This window comes from Lucilia sericata, unplaced genomic scaffold (genome assembly GCF_015586225.1).
Source record: "Lucilia sericata isolate MDLA Ls3-8-SP2 unplaced genomic scaffold, ASM1558622v1 Contig000178F_arrow, whole genome shotgun sequence".
Classification (NCBI taxonomy): domain Eukaryota; kingdom Metazoa; phylum Arthropoda; class Insecta; order Diptera; family Calliphoridae; genus Lucilia; species Lucilia sericata.
Genome location: NW_023994206.1, coordinates 153,627 through 168,060, shown reverse-complemented (window position 1 = coordinate 168,060; position 14,434 = coordinate 153,627). Strand labels below are relative to the sequence as shown.

General features: G+C 29.0%; 1 protein-coding gene across 3 annotated transcripts in view; it reads right to left on the bottom strand.

Moving 5' to 3' along the window:
- The window catches only part of LOC119601614 (protein trapped in endoderm-1), a 294,851-nt gene extending 281,654 nt beyond the window's left edge, over positions 1–13,197 (bottom strand). Inside the window, exon 1 of one of the 3 annotated variants that reach the window (XM_037952650.1) lies at positions 12,989–13,197. The gene's annotated coding sequence lies outside the window, so the exon portion shown is untranslated. The remainder of the gene's footprint in view (positions 1–12,988) is intronic. The other 2 variants (XM_037952649.1, XM_037952646.1) reach the window with 2 other exon arrangements.
- Positions 13,198–14,434: the final 1,237 nt, after the last annotated feature.

Below are 14,434 nucleotides of genomic sequence, written 5' to 3'. Positions count from 1 at the left end.
AAGCAATAATCAAAATATCATTTAAATTGTATGATTTGAAGTGTTAGCTATAATCTACCATCAAAAATTTATCAGAATTAAATAATTGAAAGAAATCATTTTTGGCCGGAATTGACCACCGTGCTGAGTAGCCAAAATAGCTACATTTGTGCGGAATTGGTCTCTAAACTGAAGATTCCTGTTGTGAAGATTGGAAATCACGACTACGGCAGGTTGGAGATCGAGTCGCGATTCGAAAGCACTCCGTCGATCCCCGTGTCGGAATTTGTTTTTGGAACCTTTTAAAGAGCTCCAATTAGCCGACCCCACCTTTCATCTTTCCGGTCAGGTAGCGTTGGTTCTGGGGCCAGAAGTTGCTCCGATGATGATGAAAGGCAGGATTTTGCAGAGCCCTGAGCTCCCACTTGCCCAATATACCATTTTCGGATGGATAATATCGGGATTGTCGCAGTATTAGGTTAAAACCTTAATCATTGAGTCTTTATGATTCAACCAGAGTCCTTTATGACTCAACCCAAGTCGTATATGGCTCACCTAGGGTCCTTAATGACCCACCTTAAATAAAACTAGAGTCCTTAATGACTCAATTTAATTTGAAAAAAAAAGAATGTATATTATTGTTTTTTATTATTTTTCTTAGTACAGTCCACTTAGGCCCTTAATGGCCTAATAAATATTTAATTACAACACCTTAAGTGTTGCAAGGGGGCCGGCAATGTTTAAGTACGAACTATTTAACAAGCGGATATTTTTCTTTAAGTGTATTACATTGTAATACACTACCTTTAGATTACATCTTTGATGGAAAACTATGATAAAACTAACGAGTAAACCGCTAACGGTATCTTAAACATTGTTTGCCACCAATAGAAAATTAGTTTTTAAGTTTATTTCGTCTTTTAAAAGCCGACATTTGCTTTTCTGCAAATAGTTCTTTTTTGCGATTTACTACTGTTTAAGTACAAATCGATTATTTGCGGTATTTTTCTCTAAGTGTAAATCCTAATGATTTACTACCATTAGTTTGATGGAAAACTATAATAAAACTAACGAGTAAACCGCTAACGGTGTTTAAACATTGTTTGCCTCCATTAATTAGTTATAAGTTTTGATTTGGTTATTAGCCAAAGTGAAGCCATTTACTGCACTTGTGCAAAGAGTTTTTTGAAACTTACATTTACAAAGGTAAATAATAAAGAAAGAGATTTCTCTGATTTTGAAGTTTAATTAATTTTCTTGTGTTTTACTTTTTTTCTTTGGGAAACTTATTTGGTTTGTCCATTTTGAACCGAATCGGATATACGCCGAAACAACTACGGTAAATTAATAAAGTTGAGATTTATTCTCTATTTTTTATTTCACAATATAAATATTTGTTTTTTTTTTTATTTGGTTTGAATCCTGTCGGATTTGACACCGAAACACTAGTTTTAATACTGACAATTTCCTCTTGATTGTTTACAGGATCTGTAAAGGCAGATGACCGAAAGTTTCAAAAGAAAATTAAGATTCATTTAATTTATCTTCGTTAAAATTGTTTAATTATATTTTTATTGAATTAACTATAATACATATTTACTATATTTGATGATAATTTTTAAATAAACTTGCATAATTTCAAAATAAATATAAAACAAAAATATATTTTTATAACAAAATCGGAAGGCACGGTACTTTAACTTACAAATGTAAGTTAAAGTACCGTGTAATCTACATACATTACATTCTTATTTGCAAGCGTTTATAGGCGTCTCATTAACTTCGCTTAGAACTCCACACATTACATTCTAAGCGAGAGCACAGCGACTAGGACACTTTTGTGTTAAATCTAAGTGGAAGAATAAGTGAAAGTATCACCACTGACTGCCACGAAATATCACTTAGATAAGCGAGTACATCATGTGTATTTTTACCGCTGGGCTGTTTTACTAAAACAATTTAGTTCTCAAACGAACATTTCATTTTATTACGATCAAGTTTAAAATTACGTTTTTATAAATCATTTGAAAGTTTTCGTTTAAAAATGTCTAAAATGAAATGAGCTTTTTCTATCGAAACAGAACATTATTGCCTACGTATTTCATTTCTGAAATTTTAAATATTTTTTCATGTAGTTATAAGGTGTTTGGTGTTAACCCTAAAAAATAAACAAAAATAAAATAATTTTACAAAAAAAAAATTTAAAATATAAAAAAATGTTTTTTGAAAAATAACGTGAAAATTGTATGCAATGTGTCAAGAAATTTAAAGGTTTGTATCAAAGAATATAAAGAAATTGGGGCTTGTCAGTTGGTACTAGGGATGCCAATCCCGAAATCCCGATCCCGAAAATCCCGGGATTTTTCGGGATTGGCAAATCCCGAATCCCGGGATTTGGAAAATAAATCCCGGGATTTTTTCGGGATTAGGATATCCCGAAACCCGGGATTTTTCAAAATAAATCCCGGGATTTGTTTCAAAAAACTGTTTTTATTTTCTTTTTTTGAGCCATAATTTTCATTAATTTGAAAATTACGATCTTATTTTATTTTCGACTCATGCAAAACAAAATTCCGCAGAGCTAATTTCATACATATTTGAACCTTTTATTTTTTAAAGTGGTATAATTCCATACACATATAAATTAATTTATTCACTTCGTTTTTATACCCTACAACACTTTAGTGGGGAGGGTATATTGGGTTTGTGCTGATGTTTGTTACGCACAATAATATTGGTCCTATACCCACCTTAAAGTATACCAATCGGCTCAGAATCATTTTCTGAGTCGATTTAGCTATGTCCGTCCGTCCGTGTAAACCTTGTACAGTAATTTTGAAGATAATTAAATGAAATTTTGCATGATCTTCTATTGTACTAGAGACGGATCCTATTGAAAATGGGTAACATCTGTCCAATGTTTGACCTAGCCCCCATACAACTGAACCCCCCGAATAGGGCTTTTAAGTTCATAATTATGTTCAATATACTCGTATCTCGACAAAAAGCTGCAAAACCAAGTTCTATACTAGCCTTCATGACCCTGATGTATTTTTTGATGATACGGCCTCATTTGACCCTAGCCCCTATACAAAGCCCCCTTCGAAATATTACTTACATGTACACAATTTTATTCAACAAAAAATAGCTAAAGTATATCTGAGGCAAGGTATAATTCAACTTAGATGCTTTATTATGAACAATAAATCACATTTTATTTTTATAACTGGTGTAGGGTATTATATGGTAGGCATCGCCCAACTATAACTTTTTACTTGTTAACACATCGAAATGTTGGTCGTATACCGACCCAAAAAGTATACACATTCTGTGTCTGTAAGCTGAAAACACGAGTTAGAAGACTCATTCTATTTGGGCTGCAAATTTGGACCAAAATTGACACAAGAAAACCTAATTGGACCTCCTCTGAAAATCACATTGATGCTCATATTAATATCAATACATTACAATATTTTGATGGTGGGTATTTAATTTCGGCACAGTCGAATACAAACTTTATTTTTCAATAGAGGTTCTAAATTGATGTTCGAATAATTGAATTGGTATCTGTTATAATTATTAGTTCACATGGAACTGTATGAGGTTTTAAAAAGTGATTATGTCTAATTTCGGAACTTGATATTTATTTTTATTTAGGAAGTAAGTATGTATTTAAAAAGTTTCAGAAATTATGCAATTCTGAAAGTTTTTATTTAAAAATTGGAATTAATTGGATTGTTTTAATTTAAATATATCTTCTGTCTGCTAAATTTCCACAAAATTAAACAATTTTCTTTACAAATATGATGATTTAAAGATTTTCATATATAAAATAATTAAATTCATGTAATCCCGAAATCCCGTAAAATCCCGAAATCCCGAAAAATCCCGGGATCCCGAAAAATCCCGGGATCCCGAAATATCCCGGAATCCCGGGATTGCAATTTTCAAAATCCCGAATCCCGGGATTTGTAAAAGCCAGTCCCGTTTGGCATCCCTAGTTGGTACCTAAAGGAGTTGTCATTCGGTACCTAACTCTAGGAATGTATTGGTAGAATTTTTGTATAAGTATTGGAGCTCCAACCACTTTCACCACTGTTTCCAAACATAGATAGTTGCATAAAATCGTATTTAAAAATTTTAGGAAAAATATATCTCATTTAAATTTCTACTTTCGCAAATTTTTAATTTTTTTTAGCTCACATCTTATTAGTAAATATTTAATTAATATATTTTTCGGACTTTAAATCTGTTTTATTTGAAAAATTTAGTTGTTTTTTTTTTAAATTTTTTTATTTTCTATACCAAAATTTACAACTTCGTTTTTTCAATTTTAATTTCAACACACAAACATTAATTGTCAAAAAAATTAAAAAAATATTTTTTTTCGTTTGTTAAAAATAAAAAGATTTCGGTTTGTTAAATACGGTAAAAGTGTGTAAAAAATATAAAATTTTATGAGTGTGTGCAAAAATGTCTTACAAGTCCTATCATCCTGATGTTTTCGCGAAAAAGTTTTGAAATATTGTGAGAGAGGTAAGTTCTCACAAGTGTGTTGAATTTACACAGAACTCGTCTGTGAAGATAAGGAAATGTTATTGTTGTAAAACAATGTCATAGTCCAACTTCTTATTATTCTTTGGTTTGTATTGCAAAATGCATTCAGGTTCAAGTGGCCACATATTATTTCGTATTTTGGTATAATTTTCGTTGTTTTTTGGGCAAACGAAAGGCCTTTGCCTATCGTCTATTTTTGACATTTTCTTTCGTTTATTACGAACGAATTCGTTTTCTAAAAACCAAAAATATATGGAAAAATAAAGCTCTTTCGTTGCCACTCACATGAAAATTTATTTTTTCGTTATAAAAACGTCGTTATTTTTAAGAACGTTCGTTATTTTTAAGACCGAAAACACATTTTCATTTTAGAAAAACAGGCTGTTAGTTATTTTTTATATAAACATTACAACACTCATACAATGGTTTTCATGTCACAAACACATTGAAAATTCCATTTAAATATTCATAATAAATATTGATTATTATAAAAATTATTAATAAAATGTCAATATGTCAAAGATAATGCTGAATTAAAAATTCCAAAATTTTGACGTATAGGAACAAATAAAAAATGGTATCAAACCACCGGACATAGCCCTTTAAAAAATATGTTTCGATGGTTGTTTCGAACAAAATGTGCATTCGAAGTTTGGAAGACTATGTATGTGATTATAAAGAACCGAAATTTATAGTTATTCCGGTATAATTTCATTGGTTGTGATTATATATAACATTCGCATATTGATAAATGTCTATGAAATTTGTATAATAAAATTACAGAAGACAAAACCAGTATTTTAGCTTTATAAGTTAAAAGTCAGTGGTCCAATAAGTTAATTTTCACTTGTAACTTAAAACAATATGAATTTTAAGAACATTAACTTTACAATTCGAATACACAGGGCAAAACATTTTTAGCCGTGAGACCAAGGTATACTATTTTTAAGGATTGAATTTCGTTTAATAATTGTAACATGTAACAGAAAAATTCTAATGCCAGATTCCAATTTTGGATTGCAATCCTTCCCTTCGACTTTTTAAATTTTTTTAATACAGCAAATCTGAATAGTGAGGAAAATTCAATTAAATCTCTCTGAAGTATCAGTTAAAAAAATAAAACAAATCAAAATGGGAACTCAAACGGAAATACTTAGTTCTCCTGATTGGTAAATATAAGTGGATTTTGACGGCCAGATATACAGTCACTTTAAGTGAAGATAAATTAAAATCTGATATTTTTATTGTAACTCATTCGGCAAAAAAGCATAGCTTCATAAGTTAAAAGTCACGGGTCCAAAAAGTTAATTTTCACTTGTATGACAATATGATTTTTAAGAACATTAACTTTACAATTCGAATTGAAGCTTTTTTATTTAAAAGTTTATGTCTGTCTTTTTCAAAATAATTTCTTCCAAATCCCGCTTTTTAATCACTCGGATCCCGCAAAAAACATCTGGTCACGTTACTTAGAATGCAATAAAAGTCGTTTTGCGGACCAGAAATACACTAACAAGAATTTTGATTATTTTTCCTGTGACATAGTGTACTGAGATCAAGATTTGCAATCGCAGATAGGGAACTGAGAAACTTTAAAAAAAAAAAAAAAATGTTAGTTATTTTTCTCGTATTTAGTACATAGGGGTCCACGGGACACCTTAATATACATGTATACAGTATTGTTCGAAAACTAAGCAACTTTTTTTGGCATTGTATACAAAGTGCTATATTTTCTATTTTAATTGATTTATTCAAAATTATATAATTGATAATACTAATATTATGTGTCTACATTATAATAACAACAACAAAAGTTTAATTCCATTTGGCTGTGAATTACAAGAAAATAATAACTGAATTAACTCCATAAATATGATATTATGAAAATCTTTGATCCTTTTGAGTTCCAAACACCTTTATGGAATAGATTAGTTACTAGTGTAGTTCTTTATGAATCCCAAGCGGATTTTAAGCCATTCGCAAGCTGCAATGTTTTCTAAAACTGCGAGTTTCGACCCAGCGCTTCAGAATGCCGAACAGCATCTCTAAGGGACTTGAGTCGGGAGATTTTGATGGACAATCAAACAATTTGGGTCCCATTACTCGATAACTACTCTTAGATCAACTTTGCCAAAGGTTTTGGTTCATTATCATGCTGAAAATCGCAATGTAGTAAGTTGTTCTGTTCGTTGTTCTCAATCATATAATTCATTTTATTGGCGAAAAACGTCCCAAGAAGAAAAACAATTCAACTCTGTTTGTGTTTCAACATCAGGAATAACCCTTCTCTTCAAAAAACATGGCCACACCCTTAAATTTTTGCTCTCCATTCATTATTGGGCCTTCACTAAAAGGATATGTTATAATATTTCCTTCAGCCTTTGAGCCTCACATACTCTGTCTGAATTTAAGAAGGAAAATGTGGACCCGTTTATAAATAAAACTGTTTTTTATTAGCCTTGCGTAATCTATTTCAATATTCTACCCAAAATTTTACAAAATTTGTGAAAAAATCAAATTTCTTTAAGTAAACTCTGTGCCATGTCACTGCGGGATTCATATGCGGTTACATATCTCCATGTTAAAAAAAAAGATGGAGGTCAAACAATTAAGGTTGTGGGCAAGATTTTTGGTAAGTAGAGTAAGTCCTGATGTTGAAATACAAATAAAATTGGATTGTTTTACTTTTTGGGACATTTTTGGCCAACAAAATGAACCATAGGATTAAGTACATTGAACAGAACAACTTACTTTATTGCGATTTTCAGCATGATAATGAACCAAAACCTTTGGCAAAGTTGATGTAAGAGTAGTTATCGAGTAATGGGACCCAAACTCTTTAATTGTCCATCAAAATCTCCCGACTCAAGTCGAGAGATGCTGTTCTTCATTGTGAAGCGCTGGGTCGAAACTCGCAGTATTAGAAAACATTGCAGCTTGCGAATGGCTTAGAATCCGCTTGGGATTCATTACGAACTACACTAGTAACTAATCTATTCCATAAAGGTGTTTGGAACTCAAAAGGATCAAAGATTTTCATAAGAAGATCAAAAAGTTGCTTAAGTTTCGAACAGCTATTTATGGAGTTAATTCAGTTATTATTTTCTTGTAACTCACAGCGAAATGGAAATAAACGTTGTTATAATGTAGACACATAATATTATTATTATCAATTATATAATTTTGAATAAATCAATTAAAATGGAAAATATAGCTCTTTGTATACAATGTAAAAAGTTGCTTAGGTTTCGAACAATACTGTATATAGCTGGTTTTAGACTTTGAATATTTTTACAAAAAATTTAAGGTAATTTACCACATCATTTATAACGTTAAGATCTATAATATTCTATGGTTGCTATTTAGAATTTTCATTTTAAAAGATCTTTAAATGTGCAAATAATGGAGTATTATTCAAAAGATATTGGTACTTTTTATATTCAAAAACATTTAACAATTTAAAATATTTTTATTGATGATAGGAAATAGTAAACAAGCAGATATGCCATGATTTTTCCTTCTTAAATAGTGTAAATGCATCTTAATGGACTAAAAAGATTGACTTATAACACTTTTAAGCAAAAAAAATCATAAAATGATAAAATAACGCATACTATTCTAGGAATTTTTATTCCATTCTAGCTTGGAACATGCTAGCTTGGAACAAATATTTGTCTTCTTGTACAAATAACGTAACGTAATAACGTTGTTAAAAACGAATTATTATTATTGAGGAAACATTTTCTTTTTGAGGAATATTTCACGAATTAAACAGCTTTTTTTGTTCTCCTGAAAAGTTTTCAGTAAAAACTAGACTTTGTTGATTTATCAATTTAGCAATCTATACAAAAGTGTTTATAATATTAGACAATAAATGTAGGCAACAGAGAACTGCAATGGGTGATTGAAAAATACTCACACCTTAAAAATGATTTAGGGTTTTCATTTAAACGCTTAAGTTTCCCATTTGTGCAAGTAGGCAAGGTTATTCGACTTGTTTCATGAAACCCCTATTCAAATTCTCTTCAATTGCAATATTTATAAACATTTTAAAACAATGTCAAACGAAATCGAAAAAATAAAAATAAATTATTTTAACAAAAAATTGTACAAAATATGTTAAAAATGTGAATATTCAAGTCCATAAATTAAAAAGTGAACAATAGTGAACAGTTTTATTAAATGCACATTGAGTTTGCTCAAGTTTGCCAGTCTAAATAGTCGCTCAAACTTATAAGGGTTGTACAAATCAATTTCCATACAATTCAATTGCGAGAATGAAAACATGCATAGGTTGCACAGTTTACGAGGGTTTTGAACAAAGAATATAAAGAAATTGGGGCTTGTCAGTTGGTACCTAAAGGAGTTGTCATTCGGTACTTAACTCTAAGAATGTATTGGTAGAATTTTTGTATAAGTATTGTAGCTCCAACCACTTTCACCACTGAATCAAAACCTACATAGTTGCATAAAAACGTACTTAAAAATTTTAGGAAAAATATAAAACATTTAAATTTATACGTTCACAGATTTTTAATCGGGCTATTTAACGGTGTAAAAATGTGGAAAAAAAAATTAAAAAATGTGTTGTGTGTGTAAGAAAAGGTGTAAGAAGGTAAATTATCTTCATATTTTCGCGAAAAAGTTTTGTAGTATTGTGAGAGAATCGGACTTTCACCAGTGTGTTGAATTCACACAGAAGTCGTCTGTGTGGAGAGGGATATGTTATTGTTGTAAAACAATGACATAGTCCAACTTCTTATTATTTTTTGGTTTTGAACGTTTAAATGAAAACCCTTATTGTATTTTTGTGTATTTTTATTCAATTGTTCAAAATTGTTTCAACAAAAAAAATCGAATGTTTTTAAATAAATCAAATTTGTACATTTTGGTTTGATTTATAAATAAAATCATTGCTCAATTCATTCTCATTAATTTAAGTGTTTATTCGATCGACTCAAAAATTATTTTTTTTGATTAGAAATAAAACTCAAAAAGGCAACAATCAATGTGTGTGATTTATTGCTCAAATATTTATGAAAAACTTTGAAAGCTTTACGAAACCATAGATGTATGAAATTAGTTGGACATCTTTAGTAATTCCATTCACCATAACGCCCTTTCTCTTCTGCTTGACTCTTAAATTGCAAAAATAACTCTATATTGCTTATAATTGCCAATAATTTGGTTAATATTGAAATCTACCGCTGTGTCGATAATGTTCAACACTTAATATTGGTCATTTGACATTTTTAAAAGTAGTTTTTTTCATGTCCATGTACCTAAAATGCACATTAATCAGTATAATCATAACGTTCTGATTATAATCATTCCATTTTTAAATGTTCTGATTTTATTCAAAACCATACATATTTTTTTCATTCAAATATGTATGTGAATAAAATATTGTGTTTGAATATACACAGAAAAAAGTTCCAGCATAAATATTATGAACTGCTTTCATTGACTAAAGTTAATAATATTTAAGAATAAGTTCCTAAATTGTATGAATTTTTTCATTTTTATATTTTTAAACATAATCTAGAAGCCTTGACTTAAAATATTAAAAATTTTCTTTATGTTTGAAATTTTCTTTGGAAAATTTTTTATTTCTTTATGATTTTTAGATTGAAAACAATGAAATATGCGCGTAACATGCAGCATTTTCTGAAGAATGGATGTTTAGCTATATGCTGATGTTTTTTATTTCATATTTTGTTTTCCAACATTTTATTTATTTATCATAAAAATTCGCTAATATGTGAATATTTTCTAAAAAATGGAAGATATTAATAGGTAACGCGGATATTTATTCCAATTTTTTATGAAAATCAAAAAAATGAGCAAAAAAACAAAAAAAATCTTTAATGTACAAATTCATACATTTTATGAACTTTTAATATTCTGAATGAAAATGGTTTGGGAAAAAAAGTCATGTTCGATTCATTCAATTTATTACAAAATTCATTCAAGTTATGTATTAATTTTTTCTGTGTAGGTACAACAATTCAAATTGTTTTTTCTTTGTTTAAATAATGAAAAAATTGATTTTTGCATTTCTCTAGTAAGATTAACAACAAAATACATACAGTGAATCAATTAAGTAATTTGCCTATGTAAAATTTTATAAATTTTAAGAAAAAACTTTGTCTGAACAATTATTTTTAGCAAAATAAAGCAATTTGTCTTATATTTTAATAAAATACCATAAAAAGTAAAATCGTGATATTAATTAACGAGATTTTTGATCAAATGTGAACGTATTGTTAATTTTTAAGGTCAATAAAGTATTTTGCTTTTTAGGTTTTTTGTTAATTTTTTTAATATTTCTGCATTATTTTATAAAATTTAATATTTTTATTACTCCTATGTTTTAGAATGACACTTTTTAGATATTTTAGTAGTGGAACGACTAAGTTTGGACATTTCTTAACCGATTTATTATCCTATATACCTATAAGAATTTCTCAATATTTGACTTCTTTGATTTAATTTCGAGAATAATAAGTAATTTTGAATTGGATACATGATATATTAGGAAATCAATGGATTTGGACATAGAAAAAATTTTTAGTGGGGTATAAATGTATAGATTATAACAAAAATAATCTGGGTTTTTGGTCATATTGTATTGACAAACAAAAACTACATTACGGAAACCCCATCTATTTGGGGAGTACTGTGTGAATTTCATTTAGAATTGTGTAATATTGATTCTTATTCAATAAAGCTAACACTAAGTACCGTCCTAGCCACTCTAAGTATGGGGATATCACCGTATACCACTATAGAACTATTACATGCTAGAATCTTGATATTCTACCTCATATTTTGAATGCATTATTTTATGAATAAAATACAGTGGGCGTAGTTGGATTTGGATAGTTATTCTTGATTTGGGTTCTAACTATATATAAGTGTATGTATTAGTTGAAAAATATTGCTTTTGTGGATCTTAGGTGATGAGAACCGCCTCTATTTGTAAATATCTAAATTAAGTATTTTTCCCGTACCACACGATAGTTCACTTTATATTGTTTCGAAGCAACCTAAGTTCTGTTTAGAGGTCAAAATTTATACATAGTGTTCTTTTAAGTTCGTATATGGACTTTGGAGAAGATAAATGAGGACTTCAATGGTTTTTGCTTGAATACAAGTCGCTCTCCTTTGGCAGTTAAAGATTTTGAATGACAACTCAGTGTGTTTTTTTAATAATTCTTTGTGTTATTTCATCAATTTCTATATTTTATATTTTTTAATGATTGATTAACCTTCACATAATTGAATTTCATTGATTTATATTTATCCTAAAAATCTAAACTAGTTTTTTATATTGGAATTGCCTCATTATTTCCTTTTAAACATTTTTAACGCAAATAACTACACAGTTTCACACAATGAGGATATGATTTTTGAAAATTACAATTGAAAAATACTTAACACGTGTCCTTTTAACAATAAAACAATAAATTCCAAAAAGCAATTAAAAAATAATTTGAAAAACCCAACGAAATTAACTGGAACTTTCAATATGCAAAATACTTTATTGACGTGCAAATTATGATGAAAAATAATAAAATGCAACAACAAATGCACCAAAATTTTTATTTTAACATTTTTTCTTGGTTTTCCCATTCTACACAATCTCTATTTTCAATTGGAAACCATATATTTACTTTTTACCTGTTTTTTGGAATTTTATTTATGAACAAAAAACAAAATTCCCTTAAAAAAAGGTAGGCAAAAAACTTAGTTGATTCACTGTATGTACCTATATAAAAGTTGTAATTTTTTATAAAATTTCATCTTTCAAAAATTTCAAGAAAATATCATCCATAAAAAACGGTCAACCGTTGAATAATTCGAAAATATGAAGTATTTGAAACCGGTCGTTTTTCAAACAAGGAAAAAACCAGTTAACCGATTTCGGTTTTTGAATACTCTAGAAGTGACTCAAAAGCTAACCATTTTGCTTATTAAACCCTATTCAGTTTTTCAATGTAATGTCATAGGAACAAGTCAGACTCTCACTTTACATCAGTTTCAGTTAGCCGGAAGTTATCATATGAGTTAGCTTACCTGTGCAGTTTCTTATATTTTTTATCAAACATTATTTTTAAAAATAAATTCATTTTTCATTGATAATACAAATTTTCATAATTTAGTTTTTCTTGATAAAAATTGAGATATTACGAGTTTTAAGTTAGCTTTGAAGCTAGATATAAATAAGTTAGCAAAAAGTTAACTTGATTTTGAACTCATGAAATCAGTTCATTTATATTTTTGAGTTATATCCATTAAACTATAATTTTATATTTTAACAAGATAAATCTCTATTTAAATCCGAAAAATGCATAGAAAGACCGTAGCGTTATCAATTTTACTTTTTTGAAATTTATTTAGCATTATTACCAATGGATAAATAAAATATCTCTATAAACAAATAACTTGCCTTCTTTTAATGCAGGATAATATACATTTTTTAGAAATAAGAAATTTTACTGTACGAATCGCTTCCACTATACATTTGACACACTATACTAGACTTTAATGAAATGGAATTTCAATAAACAAAAGCAGTTTAGAGCCAAGCTTAATTTATTAAAAGATAGTGTCGTTGGAGTGCAATATATTTTATTATAAGGAGTTTGACAGTATACCGGCATTTAAAAGTACCAACAAACTGTCAAAGCAAGGCGAATTCAGATAAGGCGGTGGCTGTTCGGCAACAACCAAGGCGAATTCAGATAAGGTGGTGGCAGTTATGCAACAACAACATTTTACATGTATTTTCCCTGCCAGCAATTTTGTAGTCGACTACGAGAAAAATTCACTTCTAGTTTACTTTTACAGACTGACTATAAGCTAACTACAATGTAATGCAGAGCTGTCCTGAAATTTTGTATTTGGCAACGTAAAGAACCGACTTTTAAATACAAACTACAAACTAACTATAATGTAATGTAGAAGTGCCTCAAAATTATCTGGAGAGAATTAATTGTATTTCAACATGTTTTCTCTTCTCTATTATTATGATTTTATTTGTTAACTTTAGTAAACTGACTACAAACCAACAACAATGTAATGCAGAAATGTTCCAAAATTTGGTATTTATTAACGTAAACAACCGACTTTTAAATACTAGCTACAAGCTAACTATCATATAATGCGGGAGTACCCCAAAATTATCTGGAGAGCATTTTGTTTCGACATGTTTTCTCATGTTTCTTTATTAATTGGAATTTTGTTTTACATTTTTGTCATTTTCTTGGAAATAATGTACAAATCATTCATAATTTTATGGATACCGGTGTTATTATTAGTTCCCCTGCAGAAAACTGATGTCTATTAATTTTAACGAACTAATATCATAACTTGTATTAAAGCAAAATGTAATTTAGATAACTAGTAGTTAAATTTTAAATATATTTAATTAAAATGTAATTAATTAATACAGTAGGGAATACAAAAGAAAACTATTACTTGATTTTTTTGCAACTAACTTTAAGTTAGTTAATAAAGAGTTACCTTTAAGCTAATTTTTTAGTAACTAACTTTAAGCTAGTTGAAAAGTCATGCAGAGTCGGACAATTGACTACTGCGTAGGACATCGCCATGTTAAAATAGTCAGTTGGCGTGTCATAATGTCCATGGACGATATGACACACTAAATTAAGTCATAGTGTCCTTGGACGTTGACAATTTTAAAAGTGTCACAATGTCTACGAGCAAAAGGACATAAAAAAGTAGATTTATCAAAAATGTCTTAATATAGCGAAGCTGGTATTCGAAATACCCTAGAATTTAAAACCCCCTTACGAGGACACTTTTTTAATCCAATCCAAAATGCAACATACATCAAATTTAGGAGCAACTCTTTTCGGGATGACAGTGTCCC